General features: G+C 41.9%; 1 protein-coding gene across 2 annotated transcripts in view; it reads left to right on the forward strand.

Moving 5' to 3' along the window:
- Nucleotides 1-5,270: 5,270 nt before the first annotated feature.
- Nucleotides 5,271-24,341, forward strand: part of TRIM2 (tripartite motif containing 2) — a 121,561-nt gene continuing 102,490 nt past the window's right edge. Inside the window, exon 1 of one of the 2 annotated variants that reach the window (XM_038755353.1) lies at nucleotides 5,271-5,346. The gene's annotated coding sequence lies outside the window, so the exon portion shown is untranslated. Of the gene's footprint in view, nucleotides 5,347-23,655; nucleotides 23,673-24,341 lie in introns of those variants that run through there. The other variant, XM_038755357.1, reaches the window with a different exon arrangement.

Here is a 24,341-nt window from a genome sequence, read left to right on the forward strand (position 1 = left end):
GACAGAAGGACCTGGATTTTAATTCCGGCTCTGCCATATGTCTGCTGTGTGACCTTGGGCAAGTCATTTAACTTCTCTGTTCCTCAGTTATCTCATCTGTAAAAAAATGGGGATAAGAGTGAGAGCCCAGTTGGGACAGGGACTTTTGTTCAACCCAATTAACTTGTATCTATTCCAGCACTTAGAACAGCACTTGGCACATAGGAAGCACTTAACAAGTACCATAATTATTATTATCATTCAGAAATCAATACCAGAATAATATGCCCCAGTGGAGCAGGGGCTAGGTCTGGTCTGGTAATAATAATAATAATAATAATAATAATAATAATAATAATAATAATAATAATAATAATAATAATAATGATACTATGTGCAAAGCACTGTTCTAAGCACTGGGGAGGTTACACAGTGATCAGATTGTCCCACAGGGGGCTCACAGTCTTAATCCCCATTTTACAGATGAGGGAATTGAGGCACAGAGAAGTTAAGTGACTTGCCCAAGGTCACAAAGCTGACAATTGGCAGAGCTGAGATTTGAACCCATGACCTCTGACTCCAAAGCCTGTGTTCTTTCCATTGAGCCATGCTGCCTCTCTGCATCTACCACAGCACTTAGCACAGTGCTTGGTATAAAGTAAGTGCTTGATGAATACCATTCATTCATTAAATTGTATTTATTGAGCTCTTACTGTGTGCAGAGCACTGTACTAAGCGCTTGGAAAGTACAGGTTGGTAGCATATAGAGATGGTCCCTACTCAATAGCGGGCTTACAGTCTAGAAGGGAGAGACAGACAACAAAACAATACATATTAACAAAATAAAATAAATAGAATAGTAAATATGTACAAGTAAAATAGAGTAATAAATCTGTACAAACATATATACAGGTGCTGTGGGGAGGGAAAGGAAGTAAGGCGGAGGGGATGGGGAGAGGGAGGAGGGGGAGAGGAAGGAGGGGGCTCAGTCTGGGAAGGCCTCCTGGAGGAGGTGAGCTCTCAGTAGGGCTTTGAAGGGAGGAAGAGAGCTAGCTTGGCAGATGTGCGGAGGGAGGGCATTCCAGGCCAGGGGGAGGATGTGGGCCAGGGGTCAATACCATAAATAAGATCGAGACAGGACCATATATATATATGTTCGTACAGATTTATTACTCTATTTTACTTTTACATATTTACTATGCTATTTATTTTATTTTGTTAATATGTTTTGTTTTGTTGTCTATCTCCCACTTCTAGACTGTGAGCCCGTTGTTGGGTAGGGACCGTCTCTATATGTTGCCAACTTGTACTTCCCAAGTGCTTAGTACAGTGCTCTGCCCACAGTAAGCACTCAATAAATACGATTGAATGAATGAATGACCATCCCCATCATTGGTGCTTGTTGCTGTAGGGGAGTTAGTAACAAGATGCGGTACCAAAGGAAGCCTGATTACTGGTGGCATTTTTGTAATAAATCTCTAAAATGGGAACTCTGTGTTCAGATGAGAAGCAGTGTGGTCTAGTGGATAGAACACAGGCCTGGGTTCTAATTCTGGCTCCACCATTTGTCTGCTATGTGACACTGGGCAAGTCACTTAACTTCTCTGTGCCTCAATTTACTCACCTGCAAAATGGGGATTAAGCTGGGAGCCCCATGTGGGAGAGGGACTGTGTCCAACCTGATTTGTTTGTATCTACCCTATGCTTAGTACAGTGTCTGGCACATAGTAAATACTTAATAAATACCATTGAAAAAAAGATGAGGCTCAAGGGTAAACCATTGTGGAATAGTCAAATGCCTTCTCTCCTTTCCTCTTCCCTCTTCACCCTCTCTTTACTGAGGCTGGACCTCCAACAGCCCTGCACTTCTTTCAGCCCTGACAGCATCTCCACTCTCCTCCTCCTTGCATGAAACTGCCCCATGTATCATCCGTGATATTTATTGAACACTTACTATGTGCAGAGCACTGTACTATGCATCTGGGAAAGTACATTACAACAGAGTTGGCAGTCACGGTCCCTGACCGCAGTGATCTTACAGTCTAGAGGTGCTGATGCAGTAGGGAGGGAAAATAGAGTGGGGAGATGAGGGTTTAGTCAGGGAAGGCTTCCCGGTTGGCTAGTTCCTAGTACGGCTTTAAAGATGGGGAGAGTTGTAGCCGGCTGGATGTGCATGAGGAGGGAGTGAACAAGAGGCTGACAGTGAGAGAAGGAAAGCAGACCATGTTTTGGAGGCCAGTGTGGTTCTCAAAACTCCAACCTTAAATGCTTTCAGCTTCTGAATTGTAGCAAATAAGACTGAGGCTATAAAGGCAGCCACAGTAGACAGGCTCATTTTCCTTCGCTATTGTTTGTCTTGAGTCTGCATCAGGACACTACAATTGTCTACTGAGTTTCCTGGCCCAAATGTAATTATGGTTCAAAGTGATCCTTTGAAAAAGGAATGGAAAGTAACCTAAGTTTGTCTGTTAGAGAGATGTTGTCAGATTTCTCTGCGCTAAAGTCAATCTCTGGAAATCAGGTATTGTCACTGGCTCATTCATCCTGATTTTCCCTCTGTTACTGATTTTTCCTCTATGCCTGGAGGATATCCTGTTATAAGGATGTTTTCAGGTGCTCTTAATATAATAACAGTAATAACAACTGTAGTATTTATTAAGTGGTTACTATGTGCCAGGCACTGTACTAAGTGCTGGAGTAGATTCAAGATAATCAGGTTGGATCCAATCCCCGTCCCACATGGGGCTCACAGACTTAATCCCCACTTTACAGATGAGGGAACTGAGGCACAGAGAAGTTAAGTGACTTCCCCAAGGTCAAGCAGCAGTCAAGTGGTGGAGTTGGGATTAGAACCCAGATCCTCTGGCTCCCAGCCTCGTGTTCTTTCCACTAGGCTGTACGCTTTTTGCAGCAAGAGGGAATATTGCCCCTCTTTTCTCCTGTCCACATGTCCCACAGCAAGAGCTCTGCACAGCACTCCACGTGTCCGCAACCAAGACATTCCAGAAAGGAGACTGCATCTTGGCCTGGATAGGGAGAAGGTGGGGCAGCTGTTCGGTGGGGAGATCTTCCCCAATCCTGGCAGGAGGTCAGCCTGGGAATAGACTTCCTGGGGTTGCAGGGTCTGATGGGCACTAAAAGAAGGAATAGCTGAGCAGCAGAGGCACTGGGCATTTTGTTCACAAAGCACAATTATTAGCTCTCTTTACCACCCAAGTCCACCTCCTGCTTCCAGGTACGGATATGCTCTGTCCAAATGCTTTGGAGTGTTTACTGCCCGTGCTAACCTGTTATTTCCCAGCAGCCATGGGATTGGATGGGAAGTGCAATGTGGAAGTCCCAGAGGGTACCTAGATAACGAAAGGGATCAGTCATGTCTCAAATATGATAGTATTGTATCTGTAAGGGCAAACTTTTACAGATTTATTACTCTATTTTACTTGTACATATTTACTATTCTATTTATTTTGTTAATGATGTGCATATAGCTATAATTCTATTTGTTCTGATGATTTTGACACCTGTCTACATGTTTTGTTTTGTTGTCTGTCTCCCCTTTCTAGACCGTGAGCCCATTGTTGGGTAGGGACCATCTCTATATGTTGCCCACTTGTACTTCCCAAGTGCTTAGTACAGTGGTCTTCACACAGTAAGTGCTCAATACGATTGAATGAATGAACTTTTCATTTTGAAAGGAGGGGGGACAGGCTTCAGAGAGCTAACAGATCACCATTTAGGCTCATTTCAGCCCAGAGTGGAAACTCTCAGGCATTATCCCAGGAGGGTTGATTTTTCCCATGAAATTGACGCTTGTGACTGTATCTTTTTTTCTAAATTTTAGTAGAAAGTTCAGGTTTGAGGTTAGATGAGGTTTCAGGCTCCTCAGACTGTGATGCTTATTGGTGTTCAGGACATTGATGATACCCATAATAATAATAATAATGTTGCTGGTTATGAGGCTAAGCATTGAATGCGTACCATGTGCCAAGCACTGCGCTAAGTGTTGGGGTAGTTGCATGGTAATAAGATCAGAGAGAATCTGATTCTGTTCTCTGATGATACTTGCTCTAGATGAATGCAAAGCTGGCCACTCTGAATACCCCCTACCCTCTGGGTAGGAAAAATTCCAGACATTACTGAAGGGAGAGGTTTTTTTGTTTTATTTTTTTTCATTCAAAAGTAGGGAACTGGTGGTGGAAATTTCCTTTGTTAGTCTCTGAATCATCGGGTCTCCTAAGGGGCTCTCTCCGTGCTTGTGTGCTGTTTTTCTGTTCATTCAATCAAATCCAATTTTGCCCTCTCACACCCCCCTTCCTCCTCCAATTAATTCAGGCAGCTGAGGACAGGGTAGTGAAAACAAAAATCTGCCTTCATTGTTCCAGCCCCAAACCCATCATGCTTGACCGATCCAAAGTTTCTTTAGGTCTGTTCATCTTACCCTACCCTCCATTCTTCCTGCTTCAGTTTTCACAGAGAAAGGTGGATTGAATTTTGTCTGGCAGCAGGATAATCTGCTTGATGTCTGAATGTCCCATGCATATGATGTAATGGATGGCCAGAGTATGAGGCTATTTCAGTGAATTAGTTGTTCCACTTTTCCGGCTGTCTTCATTTGTGCACAGAAGATCTGGGTTTAAGTAATTGTAAATTTAGCAAGTGCTAAACCAAACATGGAAGTTGGCTCATTCAGAAAAGATTAGCTTTTCGAGCCACCATCATCATCACCACAATATTTAGCAAGTACTCCCTGGTGCTCTGGTGTTACATATACCTCAAAGTTCACCAGTTCCCGTGGCAACATCCTCTTTTTATCCACTGGCTGTGGGAATGGTATGCTAATCTGTGATCTATTTCTCTGCCAATTCCTTTCTTGCAAATCTGGTAACACTCTTTTTAAAATCAGGCTTTAAATATCACGCTGATTAAAATGCATGTTTATTCTAGGTCATATACATAATGTAAAGTTGCTATTGCCAAGGTAACCAGGACCCTGAAGGGAAAACTAGCTCTGAGGTTTCCACAGAAACTACTCCCTGCTGAGACAGGTGTTTGGAAGGGAAGTGAGGTGAATAGTAATGAGGATGGGTAGGTGGGTGACTGAATGGGGGGAAGGGGTGGGGAGGTAAGGGGTGGAGGCAGAGAGGGAGGAGAGGTCACATGATCTTCGTAACATCCATGCATTTGAACACATTCATCTGTACATGCTTTTTAAAAAGCTGCTGGTATATGAAGACTCTTTTTTTTTCCCTCCTGTCTGCCAGACCAACACCAATGTAAACTCCAATCAGCAACAGGGATCTGGTGTCTCGCCTGCGCTTTGGAAATGGTCCAGACCAAGAGGGAACTGAAAGCAAGCTCCCCTCAACAGTAAGGCTCTGCTGCAAGAATCGTTTTGCGTGGGGATGAGAGCATAGTGAACAAATGTGGCTTCTTAATTTAAATCCACCAGTCTAGATGTGGGAGATAAGCATCGACTGTTTGTGGAGTGATGGGGATACTGCAGTAATACATCCCACAGATCTGGTTTTTAACTCTGTGCTTTCTGGGGAACCTAATTGGAAATTTAAAGGGAGTCATGATAAATGTAAATGTGTCTACATTCTGTCTGACCAAAAGAAATGGCTTCGGACTTCTGATTTTCATGAAAGGAAATGAGGCTTCAGAGAGTTAATGTTGCAAGCCCTCATCTGTTTCTAATGTACTTTTATTCATTTCTTTGGGTCTCCAAAAAGGTAAAGCCTGGGAAAATCCTGCATCATGTCGGGTTAACGTGCTGGGGACTCCATCTTCATTCTGTCATCTTTCTCTGGTCTGACATGGTTATTAAATCTGGCAGTTAGGGCAGGGGCTCATGAATAACATGGAGAGAAACATATAGAGAATGAGTGGCTTTCAAATGGAAGGCCCCCGCCTCCCCTTTCACTGCCCACGAGCTGAAAGGCTGTCCTAAAGAGGTCTTTCTCTTTGTAATTACGGTCTACTGGCTGAGGACACAAATATCGTAAACACAATAGTAAATAAGCATTTCTGGTCTCTGCACAGCTTTCAGGTGGCCAATTAAGGTTTCTAACTCCAGCGTTCTAGTAAAAAAAGCAGGGAGATTAAAAGCCCCAATTGGCCCCTATAAGAGTGTTGTCACGGCTTTCAGTGGGAAAGGTGCCGAAAGAGTCTCAGTTGCTGGCCAGAACAAATACTGAATGCTGCTGTGTTGTCTTTTAAGGCTTGTGTGCATCAGTCTCAGTTATGGAGAGAGAAATCAGGTGGCTGCAAAGTGTGACTTGGTGGCATTTCTGTGGAGTTTAGATGTGCAGTACATGAATGCAAGGTTTTCTCTGCACTTAGCATGTTTATAAACACAAAGAAGAGATCATTGCCAAGAAGTTGTAAATGGAATGTCTTTAAAAGGGCCATAAGTCCTTCCGCACCATTTTGTCGGAGGGCTAGAAATAGCCGCTGCAAACATTATTAAGCCTGAAAAGAATAAGGAGATTGGGCTAATAAATAACCTGGATTTCCTCTTTCCCTCCCGGCACTCTGGAGATTACTGTTTGCTATACCATTAGAATTAAAAATGGCATGGGGCTTGGAAATCAAGAGTATTCACAGACACTTAAAAGCAGAGGAGAGTGGAAGGAAAAGATGATTTCTTCAGGATCTATACTGTTCATTCCTCTCTGCATAAATACACCTTGTCTGGACCCTAGCTGACTCCAGGTTCCTGGGGTCTGGTACCCTGCCTCCCCTTCCTTAGATACCCTGGCACCCTTTCTACAGATTCTCCAGAGTAGCAGCCCTAAGATCATGACTGCCAATTCTCTGGGGCACAACTCTCAAGTGCCTGTTATAGCAAGCCCAAATACCAAAACAGTGTTGTGAAGATCACACTATCTGTTAAATGAATGCCCTCCATCATGAAAGTGAAGCTTTCCATTAAGTTGTGAGGCTTTTTTTCCCTGTAAAAATGGAGTCTTCTGACTAGATATGATAGTTACTTGTTGGCAGGGCTTTTTTTTTCTAGGGTCTACCGGAACTCTGTAAGTGTTTTAAATGTTAATTGTATTAAATGATAACATATATCAGAAACACAAAAATAAATCAACTTTATTCCTGAGATTGGGCCCTGACTGAGGCCTGGACTAACGTTAGGGGCTGCAGTCCAAACTCACTACGTGCATGGATCCCCCACCCACAACCCTATCAGTCTATCAAGCTTCCCCAGCTTTCCCAACTTCACTCCTCCACACCCGACCAACATTAACTCTTACCTTTACTGCAGATGTGTTCTGGACTCAAAATAATTATAGTACTGCTGGAGAAGGAAGCAGAGGGGCTGAGGTATAGGCAATCATATACTCTGGGTGTGACAGCAAATTCTCGCCTCTGAGACCTCTGATGCTCAGAATCCGTCAGATCCTGAAACTCGCTGTGGACTCATCATGTGGGCTTTGGACTGATCATGGATTTGATGTAACTTTGCCCAGGAACCTGGACATAGAGTGGAAAGCTTGAAATGATTGCTAAGTCATTTATTTTCCCATGCTTTGCTGTGACTTCTACTTGGTTCACTTGAACCACATGGATGTCTCATTGATGCCTGAAACTTAGCTTCTACAAAACAGAACACCTCATCTTCCCATCCAAATCCTGCCCTCCCCCATCTTTCACATCACTGTAGGCAACTCCACTAACCTCCCTGCCTCACAAGCCTATAACCTTAGCATTTTCCTTAACTCATCTCTCTTATTGAACCCCACATATTAATCTGTCTCCAAATCCTGTCAGTTCTACCCTCACAACATCACTAAATTCCATCCTTGCCTGTCCCTCCAAATAGCTAACGTCACTGATCCAAGCACTTCTTATATTCCACATGGATTCCTCACTGACCTCCCTGTCTCCTGCCTCTCCCCACTCTAGTCCTTACTTCACTCTGCTGCCTGAAACATTTTTCAAAAAAAAAATTCAGTTCATGACTCCCCACTCTTCAAAAACCTTCAATTTTTGCCCATCCACCTCCACATTAAACCTGAACTCCTTACCATTGCTTTCAAAGCACTCTGCTTGGGCCCTCCTATCTTATCTCTGATTTCCTACTAAAACCCAGCCTGCATACTTAACTCCAATACCAGCCTACTCACTATACTTTAAATCTATTTATCTTGCCACTGATCACCCTCCTAGATGACAGACCACCACTCTCCCCACCTTCAAAGTCTTATTAAAATCACATCTCCCCTAAGGCCTTCCCTGACTAAGCCCTCATTTTTCTTAATCCCTCTCATTCATTCATTCAATCATATTTATTGCACTTACTGTATGCAGAGCACTCTCCTTTCTGCATCACCTATGTACTTGGATCTGTACCTTTTAAACACTTGATATCCACCCACCCTCAGCTCCACAGCACTTTTTTATATACCCTTAATTTATTTGTATTAATGTCTGTATCTCCTTCTTGACTGTAAGCTTGTTGTGGGCAGGGAATGTGCCTATCAACTCTGTTATATTGTACTCTCCCAAGCACTTAGTACAGTACTCTGCACAAAGTAAATGCTCAATAAGTACGATCAATTGTTTTGCATGTAGTGTTTATCAAATACCTTAATAATAATTATTATTATTGTTACGGCATGGGTCATCAATGAAGAGAAGTTTCTATTACAAAAGATCTCTCTCTTTCCCCCCACCCCCTCCACTAAGCAAGAAACTAAATCAACCATCTTTATATGGCCCAACCTCCATCACCTCCGGCTACAGCTAAGCAGGCAAATGGCAATAGACGAGGCCAGGATTGAGGTATTAAAAGCTGTCTGAGTATCAGAAGATGGAAAGAACTACTGTTCCATGGATAAACTTCAAAATTCCTGACCACTCCCTCCCAGTGTATAAATGTCACAATGGTAGGTAGCTAGTATCTGTGAATTTAGATGAGGAAAAAGGGAAATTTAAGCTTTATCAATGGAAACATACTCTCCCACATGCTTAGTACAGTGCTCTGCACACAGTAAGTACTCAATAAATGCTGGTTGATTGAGACTGGACCAGAAACAGGTGCTAATGGTCACCAATTTGCTGTCCAATTGAATTTACATGGTAAAAGCCAAAGTGTGCTTTCTGGTTGCAACATCAAACTCCATGGAAAATGGAAGCTGGCCATTCTGGCCTGAGCTTTTACTGCCTAAGCAACACTTCAGAGTCCCAGGTTACTACCCAGAAAAAGCTGTCACAATCCACACTGCACATTTCCACTGGACTATCTGGACTCTCTTGTAAGATCATTTTACTTGGGCTTTGCTTTGGATTGACTTGTGGTAAGATTTTGAAAATGTGCATCAATTTTCTGAGAATGTGCCAAATGAGAATTAAACTCCACCATATGTGCTGTTTTCCAGGAATGGACTTTATTATATATACTAACAGCCTCCCCTGAAGTTTCTTGTCAGACACTGGGGGCTGTGCAGGGTTTGCTTGTGAATAGGCTGGCTTGATTGGTTTTTATTTTTGCCCAGTACCTGGAGTGGCTGTTAAGTACACTTCTATGCCTCCCACAGGGCCTGCCAAATGTTGATGCGATGCCCTGAGGTCATCTGCAGAAGTCTGAAATGATGGGGTTGATGTCAACCTGTAATACAGTTAGGTTTTGATTATTTTTAGGAGCTAGCTAACCATCCTGTGGATTTTGCCAGCTTGCCTTTGTACTTGGTATGCAGTATGCATGCTTGGTATGCAGGTTCCCTCCATACCTCCTTCCTTTTGTTCTTCACTCTTTGGCCTTTCATTGGTTCCATAACACAACTCCAGTAGTGTGTGCGGGGTCTGAGAAGAAATAAAACTTAAATTTTGCAGTTAATAAGAATATACTAATAAGACTTTTGGTGGCGAGAAAGTTGAAATTGAATGCTTATCTGTAGATTTTAATTACCCAGACTCACAGAACTACATTATCATGTATAATTGACACTTTGGTATTACAACATTAAGAATTAAGAAGGAAAGCCTAATAATGCAATCTTATGAATTCTAGGAAATGAAACCAATGGATGTGTGGAATTTTATTTTAAATAAGTTTGTGGTGGTGAGTTTTGGGAGACCGAAAAACATGAAGAAACATGTTTCCAACAATAACAAAGTATGTAAAGTATGTTTTATAATTCAACTGTCCCATATAAAATAAAATAATATATTGCTGAATGATTTAATTGCATTTTTTTGGTTTATAACCCTTTTGCTATCTTTTCTAAAATCTTTTTCTCTTAAATTCTGAGTCCTAAATTAATATTCAATCGAGCTCTTCAGAGCCTCCATTCTCTCCTCTGACTCGTGGGAAACATTTATTTCCCAAAATAACTGGTGAGTAAATACTGTCTAATCTACAGATAGCATCACATATCTCAAAGTTGTATTTTGGCCTTCTGACAGAGATCAAATGTTATATCCTCTCTCCAGAGACTGACAGGAATTATGAATTCAATCACTGGCCTTCCCTGCCAGTAACTACCCTGATGGATGTACTTATGAAAATACATTTTTTAAAGTAAAGATAATAATAATAATGGCATTTATTAAGCACTTACTATGTGCAAAGCACTGTTCTAAGAGCTGGATCTTATCAGCAAATGAGACTAGACATTTTCTTTAAGCATCATTAGGCCTAGATTTTTTTTTCTGACCCCTACCATATTTTTCAATCTAAAATTTAGGGTCTCTGATTGCAAAACGGAATTGCAAAGTCTCAGTTTTCGTAGTTCGAGATGGGTAATGGCTTTCCATTGCCATCTGGTATTTGTGTCACTTGTCAAAACTGTTCAATAGATTTTTAGAATATGATATAGGATTTACTAATTTTCCAGTGGCATGCGAAACACTTTTTTGTGTGTGTCTCTTACCATCAGTGTTGGAAAGGTGGAAAAGGATATTTCATTTTTTCTTTCCATTTTTGCTGAACAGTTAGCCTGGAGAACATTTGCAATACTAATGCACAAATACCCCATAACAATGATGATATGATGACTTTATAGAATGCCTTTCTCCCCAAAAGTTCAAGGGATAAATTTGAGTTTCCTGGGTGCCACCACTAGAAGGGCCAGATTCCTTTTTTTTTTTTTAGCAAACTAAAATATTGTGCCCCAAATAAGGGATGTCATTGGCATTAAAGCATGTAAAGTGCTCTGAGATAAATGGCAGAAAAGAGCTTTAAATTACAGTGTATTCTCATCCCATTCAACTTTTCTCATGGCTCACATAGCAGCTGATTAATGTGATTACCCAAGCACATAAAACACTCACGGAAGGTAAGGAATGACTATTTTGAGGTATTCTCCAAAGCAGAAACCAGATGATAAAATAGTGGCAAAGCAGGCAGTGGTCCCATTAGCCTTCAGCTGTCACCAAATGTTTTATGTTCCCTATTGATTTCCCAGACAGCCCCAAGACAAAAGGGTGAAAGGGGCACCAAGTGTTCTGGACATTAAAGATATTGAGAAGCACAGTAAAATCCTCTTGTGTTAGTAGAAATAGGCTAGTGCATTTCCCATGCCCATAAAACCTAATGAACAATATCAACTTGCAATACTATATTTTTTTGCACTACATTTTCTCCCCAACCAGTTTGTCCAAGAAAGTGCAGATAGCAACGTTGCCCTGGTTCCTCCTTGAATGGAAAACGAATAGATCAGTAGGGGAAAGCAAGAAAACAGTTGTTTAATTGATCTCATCCCAGCTCACAGCAGGGATAGCGCAAATGAAACAGGATCAATTTCTTTTTGTGTTCCGGTAAAATTGCAACTTGCTAAGGGCAGAGAGAGAACTGCTTCCATCAATGGATTTTTAACAGCCACTCTCACACTGAGTACAGGAACAGATAATATTGATCTAAACATGGCAGACTTAGGTTTTTGGGGTTCAAACTTCACATTCAGCTTTCCCAAGCTTGCATTATTTTGAAGTGATCTAACTTTGGGTCATGTAAATTCAGGTAATGGATTGGGGCCAGTTTTTGTCCAGGCTTTGCAGATATTCTGGTTGTTGGGAGGAAGTTGTTTCCTCTGTTTACACCCCTCCATATGGTTGATGATGTCCATCTGTGTACAGAGACAGAGAGAGTGACTGAGAAGCAACATGGCCTAGTGGAGAGAGCACTGAGGACCTCAGTTCTAATCCCAGTTCTTCCAATTACCTGCTGTGTGACCTTAGGCAAGTCACTTAACTTGTCTGTGCCTCGGCTCCCTCATCTGCAATAAAAATAAAATCAATAAATCTACTGCATTATTTGGTGAACACGTAAACTGACAATTCTATCCCATGCTTAAGAATCGGCTTTGCTTATTTTAACTTGAGGAGCTGGCTGTTGATGCATTTACATTTTTGCCTCATTTAATTTTATTATTTAAATGGAATATTGTTCTTAAGTGATCGCTGCTTTGATATAATTTCGATGAATGTTAGAAAATGATGTTGACATAACTGAGATAAGCATAAACTGTTACTAAAGAGCATCAGCAAAGGTTGCTCTGAAGAACTAGTCATGTCCATTTGCTAAACAAGAGTCATTTTTAATGAAGTATTTTTTCTAGCAACTGAGCTAGCCTGTTTTTGGGAAAAGTATATTTTAAAAATGAATTTAGTACAACTAGATATCTAAGAAGTACAATTTGCATGACTTATGTGGAAAATGTACCTCCCTAACCATAATGAATATAGAAAATACTAGAAATATATATTTTAATTTTGTCTAATATTCATAAAATTGGAGAAGCAGCATAGCTCAGTGGAAAGAGCATGGGCTTTGGAGTCAGAGGCCATGGGTTCAAATCCTGGCTCTGCCAACTGTCAGCTGTGTGACTTTGGGCAAGTCACTTAACTTCTATGTGCCTCAGTTACCTCATCTGTAAAATGGGGATTAAAACTGTGAGCCCCCCCACCCCCCACCCTGGACAACCTGATCACCTTGTAACCTCCCCAGCGCTTCGAACAGTGCTTTGCACATAGTAAGTGCTTAACAAATACCATTATTATTATTATTATAAAATATTCCAATACGAGACTTAGCCCATGGAGAAACTAATTCAGATTGCAGCTGGAAAATAACTGATACAAGAATGCTATCCATTGCTTAGCTCAACGGTACTGAGCTGAATGACTTGATTGTTGTGGCTAACAATGTTGGCTTTCTAAAGCAAAACCAAGTACCAGTCTTCACTCTGACAGTCAAGTGATGACTAATCCTTTTCCATCCAGAATGAAATGAAGGAAATTAATCCAATGATAACCCCATCTCTAATCCACCAGAGAAAAAGATACATTTCATGGAACTGGTTTTAAGTATTACTATTTAATGGTAATGAGAGGTCAGTATCAAGTGGAGCAACTTTAAATATAGCACCAGCCCAGTGAACTTTTTTTATCAAAATCAGGCTGACATGGAACAAAGATACACTTAGGGTATAGTTGGTGCACTGGGATTTTAGAGTCTCCATAAGTGGGATTACCTGAACTGGAACACTCTGGAGTGAAAACAAAAATATCTTTTTTTACCAGAATGCTAGCAGTGATAATAATAATAATAATAATGACATTTATTAAGCGCTTACTATGTGCAAAGCACTGTTCATAGTGACAACCAAGCATTGGGCAAGGTAGATAGAGGACTGGAGGGGTGGAAAGGACCAGGCTGCTGCCTGGAGAAGGGTATGGAATAATCCAAGTGCCACGGGAAGGGGACAAGCAGAAGCTGTTCTGTCTCTCCCTTTCTGGAAACCCCAGAGGTCTCTAGGCCAGAGGTGGCATCCTGCTAGCGGAGGGCAAAGAGTGGAGCTGCCGTCTTGGCTCCAGCTAGCTGCAGTGCCCAGTCCGGGCTTCAACACATCAGCCAGCCCCAGCAGCCTCATCTGTTTCTGCAGTAAATCTGGCATAGCTCCAGGCAGGGAGCAGGGACTGCTCTGAGATGGCAGTGGGAGAAAGCCAACCTGCCACTTGCACAGTTTCAGCTCTTTCCCCTGCTAATAATATAATAATTGTGGTAATTAAGTTCTTAGTAGGTGCCAGGCACAGTACTAAGCACTGGGGTGGATTCAAACAAATCGGATTGGACACAGTCCCTGTCCCATGATGGGCTCACAGTCTCAATCCTCATTTTACAGACGAGGTCACTGAGCCCAGTGATGTCACTTGCCCAAGGGCAGACAAGTAGTGGAGTTGGGATTGGAACCCATGACCTTCTCATTCCCAGGCCCGTGCTCTAACCATTATGTCATGCTGTGGGGGCCCATGCATCTGCCCCGCTCCCAGCATGGACGTGTTGTGGTTACCAGCAGATACATCCTCCCCCTCCCCATTTATTGAGGGGGCAACACTTAGCCCCAGACCTTGCACTTCCTTAAATCCCCAGTCCAGCACTTCCTGGATCAGATGAGCCAGCACTGTTTATGGGTCTGAACCATGGTACCACAGGAAAAAAAATAAACCAGTGCCGTGGAAATAATTCACGATGGAATGGCCATTCTGGCACTCATCGTTTTACTGGAACCTCATTCTGGACAATTCAGGATTGCTATCACTTCTAAGGATGCTGTCCCATGACATGATCACCTTCATGAGTGAAGCAGCTGGACCTCTCTGTCTTGAACTTAAGTTATTGGTCTAGAACAGCACTGTAGTCCAGAAAATAGTGGTACCTGGGAATTCTCCAAGTCTGTGTATTTGGAAGGGTAGGAATCTATCCTACTGGATTGGGTAATTCTGTGGTAATTCTAAAAGGATGATTATAGAAGAAGGAAGGGCTTTTCAGAGGATTTTAGAAATCCTAAGGAAGATGCGTGTTGCAGGGGCAGCATGTGATTATTACCAAGTGGATGTGGTGCTGGACTAGATTGTGTTAATGTCCCAGTGACCAATAGTACCGCTATGGCCAAAGGTCTACTAGTTTTCCTGGTTTTAGCCTTCAGTGAATTTTTGCGGAAAAGGGTCCTGATTTTCCCACTCTGATTTTAAGGTTCTAAAAGTGCAATAATTATGACTATTGCTTTACACAAGTCCAATCAGGCAATTAATTGCATGTATTGAGCACTTACTGTGTGCAGAGCACTCTACTAAGTTACTAAGTGCCTGGGAGAGTGCAATATAATGAAGCAGCTTGTTCTAGTGGAAAGAGCATGGTCCTGGGAGTCAGAACACCTGGGTTCTAATCCTAGTACCACCAACTGTCTTCAGTGTGAACTTGGGCAACTTAACTTCTCTGTGTTTCATTTGCCTCGTCTGTAAAATGGAGATTAAGACTGTGAGCTCCACGTGGAATGTGGACTATGTCAAACCTGATTAGCTTGTGTCTACACCAATACTTAGTTGAGTGCTTGGCACATAGTAACTTCTTAATAAATACTATTAAAAAAGAGTTGGTAGACATATTCCCTGCATGCAAGAAACTTAGTCTAAGAGGATGATAGACAGTGCTTATTACTGTTTTGCACAGAGTACATGCTCAATAAATATGATTGAATGAACTAATTAATATAAATAAATTACTGATAAGACCACCATAGGGATAATTCAAAGGGAGTAAATGGAGGACGATGTGGCTTCTAAAGATGACTTGACACCTGTCCACATGTTTTGTTTTGTTGTCTGTCTCCCCCCTCTAGACTGTGAGCCCGTTGTTGGGTAGGGACTGTCTCTATATGTTGCCAACTTGTACTTCCCAAGCACTTAGTCCAGTGCTCTGCACACGGTAAGCACTCAGTAAATACGATTGAATGAATGAATGAATAAAGAAAAATAAATTGAGTACAAGGAGAAGAGCCTCCGTTTTGTTGCAAAAGGATTTCAAGTTTAAAAATGTGGAAGATTAAAACAGGCATTTCATGAGTAAGAGTCTGTCTCTGACTTTATCGAAACTCATTTCCATTATTTTTCTCCCTTCTTCTGAAGGAACAACCCTGAAATTTCTTAGGCAGGCTGGCAAACCTTATAATAGCCACAATTTAGGGTTGGTACTGATCTGTGTCAGATTGATTTGGAAGCTGTTCTTCTAGTTCTACACTTTGAATTGGTTTAGCTATAAATAACTCTAAGTGCTATGTCACCAATAGGAGGTAAGTCTAATTTGTGTGATACTGCTTCGACTCACACAGCAGTTTGTGTTGCATTCATAATCTGCATTTGCACTCACTAAGTAGCAGCCTTATGATATTGTGCTTTCCTAATGGTGCCGAAACTAGAAATCTATGAAAATGAAATGTTGAAACATGGTAGAAATGTATTCAAACCCATGATTTTTTTCTAAAAGAAAGCAGTTGATTGATTGGATGAGCCAATTTTATGTCATTTCATGCGAGAGGTTTTGCCAGTGTCCTCCCATTACTATGGTAGGAATGATGCAAGGTGACAGGGACCTGGGATCTTCTGGGAGGCTCCAGGTTAATTGGGATTTCAAAGCAAGGAATTTGGCTCTTATAGACCATGTGGACACACATCATCTCACCCAAACACCCCACTCAGAGACACGCTTTGTCAGATATGTAATTCACTCACCCAGATGATCTCAGACCAGCACACATACTTGCTGATAGAGAATCCCCTATTTTCAGTCAGAGCACTTGTTGGAGGGGACCATAGCAGGGACAGGAGAAGGTAAGTGAAACCACAGCTGACTAGAGCTGCCTCAGCCAGCACTAAGGTCCAGACTTCCAGGTGCTTGCACCCTTAGGCTCCAGCAGGAGTGGGCAGGAACTCTCAGCAGGAGTAGCATCCCTATCTGACTCTAGTTTTCCTCACCTTCTCCTTCCACTGCTGTTCCCCCTCACGAGGTCTTCATTCGCACCAATGAGGTGACTCTTGCTGACAGCCCACATTTTCTATCTTCACTGAATCCTCTGAGTGACTCCTAAGGGCCATTTTCAATTGAGTCCCAGTCCTCTGTGAAGCAGAGTTGCCCAGAAAGAAAGGGATTTTGTTGGGGCATAAGATCTACATGCTTTGTATGACCCTCCTTTCTGCCCATGCCTTATTAATTATGATACTAATTATTAACTATAAGTGATAATTGTATCCATTAAACACTTACTATGTTCCAAGCACTAAGACAAATACAAAATAAGCATATTGGACACAGTCCCTGTCCCACATGGGGCACTCTAAAGGGGAAGGGAGAATAAGTATTTAATCCCATTTTACAGCTGAGGAAACTGAGGCCGAGAGAATGTTTTGTGATTTGTCCAAGTTTACCCAGAAGGCAAGTGGTAGAGTCTGGATAAGAACCCAAGTCTTCTGGTTCCCAGTCCTGTGCATTTTCCACTGGGCCACTGGTCACACTGCCTGTGATCATATTTCAGCTAACTGGAGCTCTTGAAAATGTTGATAGCTTAATTTTGGGGTACATAAATACATACAGGTATATATTTTATTATATATATATATATAGAGAGAAAGATAAACAATAAATTGGCTGAGTCAGTAAATGAGGATTGTATCTGATATTCCCCTCCCAGTATAATCAGTTTCTGAATAAAAGCACAATACATAGTAACTCTCTAGGTGGCCATATGTATCCTGACCGTGGCAGTGTTCATCAGATTCCATATCTTTCTCCTTTAACTACTGATACTGTCATTACCCTATACTCATTAGGTTGTCTAGAAAACAGAATCATCATGACCTTAACAATTTATCCTCTCTCAGGAATATCTTCAGGGCTCTCTGAAAAAGTTGCTTTTATCTACTGTATTATTGAGGAATTTGTTCTTTGGACAGCTTCCTGGCTGAAAGCACAGGTATCATTTAAGCATATTTCTGTTCCAAACTATCTAAACATCTCTAACCACTTTACAATCAATACAGCAACTCAGTGAGGCACAGATCCAGTACTTGAATGCTGCTGTTCTCAGCTTTATGAAGGAGAAAAACCCAAAATGGTCATCATGCTAACATGATGTCCAATTCACCTGATGAGAAAGAAAGTGAGAGCTTAATGCACTGCAAAAGTCTCTGGGTTAGGCTGGACATAAAAGCATTTAGTTAACAATTGTAAATAAAATTGATAAAATAACAATGGTACATTTATCTTGGGATTATGTGAGTTCAGTTGATAGTACATGAGTCTACTGAGGCTGGAAAAATGTTTCAGCACACTACTGAAACATTGTGTTACTCAGCACACATGTCCTCCCCTGGCCTGGAATTCCCTCTCCCTTCATATATGCCAGCTCACCACTCTCCCTACCTTCAAAGTCTTATTAAAATCACATCTCCAAGAGGTCTTTTTATGGTAATTGTTAAGCCCTGTGTGTCAAGCACTGTTATAAAAGATGGAGTAAATATTAATCTACCTCAAATGAGCCCTCTTTCCCCCATTCCCTCTCCCTTCTCATGTCTCCTTGTACTTGGCTCTGTACTTGATATTCACCCCACCCTCAGCCCCACAGCACTTATTCAAAACTTGTTTTAATGTCTGTTTCCTCCTCTGGACTGAAAATTTGTCATGGGAAGGGAATGTGTCTACCAACTCTGTTTTATTGTACTCTCCTAAGCCCTTAGTTTAAGTGCTCTGCATACACTAAACATTCACTAAATACCATTGATTGATTGAATAGCCCTGAATCAGATTAGTCTGAATTAGTCTACTTTCTAAGTAGGGCGGTTATTCAGTGATATGCAGGGCAGTCTGAGTATTCTATGTGCTCAGTGGTCCAGTTTTCAGCTGGTCCATTCCTTGCTTCCAATGGATATGACACTGGACAGCAGTATGTTCAGTGCTTTTATTTTAAACACCCAGGTTTCCTCTGCCTCAGTTCCTGATGACAAGTTCTAAATCTCTCAGGAAATTTCAATGTTTAGAGGGAACTGGGGAGGAGATCACAAAGTGGCAGGGGGCAAAGGTTAGGGACCCCAGAAAACATTCTAGGTCTGTGTGGCTTTGGATAGACTTCCACACATGTGTACATAAGGCATCATTAGCTGGAGTAACACATGTGATTCAATAATAATAGTAATAATAATAATGGTATTTGTTAAGCGCTTACTACATGCCAAGCACAGTTCTAAGCATGTGTGTTTATGAGTCCAGTATCCCTGAGGGATGCTAGTGGCTTTTCTACTTCCAAACCAGCCCCAAGTAAGGAAAGGTAAGAATATTATTGAGCACCTGCTTGGTGCAATGCATTGTGCTAAGCACATGGGAAGTATACCACAAAGAGCTTACATTCTGATGGAGGAGACAGACATAAACTATTTATGAATAAAATCATGAAAATAATTGAAGAAATATAGATACAAAAGTGCCGAGGATCGGTGTAAATAAATTCATGAGTGCTAGAGATGGTTGATGGGCTTTTCTGACATGGTTTAGGGAATGAATCAGGGAAGGCTTGTTGGAGGAGATGGGATTTTAGAAGATTTTTGAATGTGGGGAAAGCTTGGGTATGTTGGATTTGGCAAAGGAGGGTATTTAAAGCTGGGGGAGTAGTAGTATTGAGAGACAGAGGTGGGAAAGATGAGGGTACAGTACAATTAGATTAGTTTGGAAGGAATGAAGAGAGCAATTTGGGGAATAATGGGTGAAGAGTAAGGTGGGGCAAGTGGGTGGAGTGCCTTGAAGCTGATTGTGAGGAGTTTTTATTTGATGCAGGGAGACTGGAAAGTACCGGAGAGTTTTGAGGAGAGGGGAGATGTGGGCTGAGTGATTCTTCAAGAAGATGATCAAGGCAGTAGCATATAGTAGAGATCAATCAATCTACCAATCAATCTGTGCATCAGGCAGAAACTCCTCACCCTTGGCTTTAAGGCTCTCTATCACCTCGCCACCTCCTACCTCACTTCCCTTCTCTCCTTCTACAGCCCAGCCTGCACCCTCCGCTCCTCTGCCGCTATTCTCCTCACTGTGCCTCGTTCTCGCCTGTCCCGCAGTCGACCCCCAGCCCACGCCATCCCCCTGGCCTGGAATGCCTTCCCTCTGCCCATCTGCCAAGCTAGCTCTCTTCCTCCCTTCAAGTTCCTACTGAGAGCTCACCTCCTCCAGGAGGCCTTCCCAGACTGAGCCCCCTCCTTCCTCTCTCCCTCGTCCCCCTCTCCATCCCCCCATCTAACCTCCTTCCCTTCCCCACAGCACCTGTGTATATGTATATATGTTTGTACATATTTATTACTCTATTTATTTATTTATTTATTTATTTTACTTGTACATATCTATTCTATTTATTTTATTTTGTTAATATGTTTGGTTTTGTTCTCTGTCTCCACCTTCTAGACTGTGAGCCCACTGTTGGGTAGGGACTGTCTCTATATGTTGCCAACTTGTACTTCCCAAGCGCTTAGTACAGTGCTCTGCACACAGTAAGCGCTCAGTAAATATGATTGATTGATTGATTGATCAAAGGTAGGGAGAGGCTAGAGGCTGGAAGATCAGTGAGGAAGTCGATACAAATGTTTTGCTGTGAAAAGACTAGAGCTTGAACCGTCATGGTAGCTGTTTGAATGGAGAGGAATAGACAGATCAAGAAGATAGTGGGTAGAAAGAACCAGGAGGATTTAGCAGTAGATTAAATGTTCAAGTTGAAAGATAATGAGAAGTCAACGTTGACACTGAAGTTGTGGGAAAGGGGTGGTGGTAGTGACTGAGATGGGAAATTGAGTTGAGGGAGAAATCTGAGTAGTCCTACTTTAGATATATGGAATATGAAGTACCAGTGGGAAATTTAAGTGGAGATATCCTTGAGGCAAGAGGAGATATGGGGATTGCAAGTTAGATGAAAGGTCAGCACTAACGAGATAGATTTGGGAGTCATCAGAGATGACAGCTATAATCTAATGAATGAATAAGCTCCTCAAGAAAGTTCAGCATATTCCAGAAACAGTACTGACGATTATGTTCATTAGGGGTATTTGTTAAGTGCTTACTATATGTCTAGCACTAGGATAGATATCAATTAATCAGGTTGGACCGAGTCCCTGTCCAACATGGGACTCACAGTCCAAGTGGAAGGGAGAACAGGCATTGAACCCCCATTTTACAGTTGAGGAAACTGAGGCACAGAAAAGTTGAGCAACTTGCCCAAAGGTCACACAGCATGCAAGTGGCAAATTAGAGCCCAGATCCAGGCCTGTGTGTTTTCCACTAGGTCTTGCTGCCTGTACTGAGCCTGCTTTAGGTGGGGATGGTGGGGAGACTTGGAGAGTACAACTTCATAGAGTTTCACAAGAAGCTTAGGAGTCAGAGTACTAAGGGAAATGATAGGTTATGAAAAGTGTTCTTAACTTATGTATATATGTATATATCTATAATTCTATTTATTTATATTGATGCCTATTTACTTGTATTGATATGTCACCCCCCTCTAGACTGTGAGCCTATTGTGGGCAGGGGTGTTGTCTCTTAATTTGCTGTACTGTACTTTCCAAGTGCTTAGTACTGTGCTCTGCACACAGTAAGTGCTCAGTAAATACAATTGAATGAATGAATAAGGGCAATAAGAACGAGAGATGGCTTTCCACACAGTAATATCACTGGGGAAAATAAATTAACAGCCAAGTTTCTAAAGCAATAGTACAGTTGAAGGAATTGGAAGATCATATAATAGAGAAGTTGAAATAGTTTTGGTGGGAATTTCAATGCCACCATAATCCCCAGCCCCCTTATCAGCATCTGTTAAAATATGCGCCCCAAACCTGCTGCCCTTGGCCCTTAATTCAATCTTCAATTTTAAGGTTCTATTTCTAGGCAGACATCTTTGAAGCTTTGGATATTTCTAAAATGTCTCAAATTCATAGCAATTAATCCTTTCAGAAAGCACAAATAAATCACTACTAACTCCACTTTCTATTTAGAAATTGCCACATTGATATGAAGTGATGGATTATGAAATTGATATTATAGACTGTAAGCTTGTTGTGAGCAGGGAACATTTCTACCAACTCTATTGTATTGTATTATACTATAATAATAATAATGATGGCCTTTGTTAAGCGCTTACTATGTGCGAAGCACTGTTCTAAGCACTGGTGGGAGGAATACAAGGTGATCAGGTTGTTCCACGTGGGGCTCACAGTTTTAATTCCCTTTTCACAGATGAGGTAACTGGGGCCCAGAGAAGTTAAGTGACTTGCCTAAAGTCACACAGCTGACAATTGGCGAAGCTGGGATTAGAACCATGACCTCTGGCGCCCAAGCCCGTGCTCTTTCCACTGAGCCATGCTGCTTCTCTTCTGCTTCTCTCCCAAGTGCTTAGTACAGTGGTCTGCACACACAATAAGTGTTCAATAAACAGCATTGATGATGATATTTCCTTTCACGTCAAGAGAGAAGATAAAAGACTCTTACTGTACCCTTCCATTTTGTCTAGGGCTTGATGGGTATTTTCAAAAGAAATTGTTTTTCCTCACATTAATTGAATCATGAAATCACATCTTTTGTGTTTAAAAGGAGTGCCATTTAATAATGTTGCTTTGTATTATTATAAAGCCTTTATTCTGTGGTTCTCAGACTGCATTACAGATGTTATCTCATTAATCCTTACCACACCCCTGCCAGGTGGCTGAAAGAATTATTATTTCCCAGAGCAAATCTGAGGCTCTGAGGAGTGAAACAGCACACCCTGGTCACACCGATAATTGCGAACAGATCCAGAAATAGAGGCTGGCTCTCCTGAGACCTGGTCCCATGCCCTCACCTACTTTTAAAAATAAGTTTCAGGTGTGTGAAACAAGCCTAGAAACCTAAAAAAAAATAAACTTGTCAGAAAATTAGAGACTTCTCCTTTCACCTTTCAGCTTCACCCTGGAGCTTCTGAATCATTTCCGGTTATAGTCACCTGGCTTAGTGTGGGTAGATAAGCAGAGGCTGCCTGCCACAGGGCTCGATGGAGCGGGGAACACTTGTTTATTTAGCAACACTCTGACTCCCACTTTACAAAGCAGGGGGACTAGTGGACTTTAGACTAATGGCTCTGCCTGGGGCCAGGATCTCATTTTTCAGTTTCCATAATTGGCAATATGTGGAGGGAAGTTGAGTAACTGTGAGGACTTTTGCACCTGTTCCTGTGCTTTGTTAAGGGGTCCTTTGGCTGGAATCATAGCCATCCTAACAATTCCTTTGATAATGAAGGAACCCCAAGGCCTTCCCTGGCATTGCCTGCACACCCCAAGCAGGAAGTACCCTACTTCCTGGAGGGAGAATAGCATTCAGTGTGTCACTTTGACTAAGTGATCCGGGTTTTGAGGTTGTCTGCAGTGGCTGTGTTAGCGCCAAACAGACGTTAGCTTTGAGCCCACTTTAGATTTTGTGTCTGGGGTCGGTGGTGCTTCCAATTTGGTGGCCCCTTCAATTTGGACTGCCCTGGATATCGAACTGTTTTATCCAGCCCTAAAACTGGCTCTGACCCTCTTCTTTGAACAGTCTCCAGCTCTCTCACTGATGGGAACCTGAGAGGGTAGTTAGAGAATGTCCTGTTTACTTGGGTATGTGTTTGTTTCCCTGCACTTTGCCTCCTTTGTGTTTTTTTTTTTTTAGTCACTAGCATTTCCTGAATACTCACTGTGGGCTGAGTACTTGGTGAATTTTGAGTTCAGCTTCTGGGGGTTTCTTTAGCTGTTTTCTTCTTTACTGGGGAAGGAAGCTTCTGTCGGGGGCTGATGGTGAGTTGGCTCAATGCAACCCACTTGGGATCTCAACTTCCAAGAGCGAGTTCTCTGACTGGAATCACCTACTCGTGGTGAGTGTCTTTCAAATATGCTCTCCTTTACTTTTTCAAATGAAGGTCTATGTAAAGTAAAAGGCCATAAAGCTTTATGATTTGGGTTTTGGATTCCTCTGAAATGTTGAAACACCAGAAGTGCAAATCCATTCATTAAATCTTCCTAGGGTCTTAAGATGATCTATATGCAACCCCAAAGTCTCCCCAGCTAACAGTCAATCAATAGTTATTTGAGTGCTTACTGTATGCAGCAATGTGCTAAGTCAGTAGAGTGTGAAGACACATCCTTGTCCAGGCAATCTGTCCAGGTTTGAATGAGGGAAGTGGTGGTACAAGTGCTTAGTACAGTGTTCTGCACACAGTAAGCGCTCAATAAATATGATTGAATGAATGGTATTGGTGCTAACCTGTCACTTTGTCTCCATGACACAGTATTTCCTATTTCCCAGGACTTTTTCTGTTTTCCTCTGTCACCCTTGCCTGCCCAAATCCATACACAGATTAGGTTTGTTGATTAGAAGAAGCAGCAGTGACCTGTGGAATTCTTTGCATTCTTTTGGTGTCAGCTAGCTTTATTATTATTACTATTATTATCACTGTATTTGTGTCCGCCCATGGAGCGCTTGCTTTTCCTCTTTTTAGATTTTAGAAAAGTCCATCTCCTTTCTTGGGAAGAGCCACCTTTTT

Source organism: Tachyglossus aculeatus, chromosome 12 (assembly GCF_015852505.1).
Source record: "Tachyglossus aculeatus isolate mTacAcu1 chromosome 12, mTacAcu1.pri, whole genome shotgun sequence".
Lineage (NCBI taxonomy): Eukaryota > Metazoa > Chordata > Mammalia > Monotremata > Tachyglossidae > Tachyglossus > Tachyglossus aculeatus.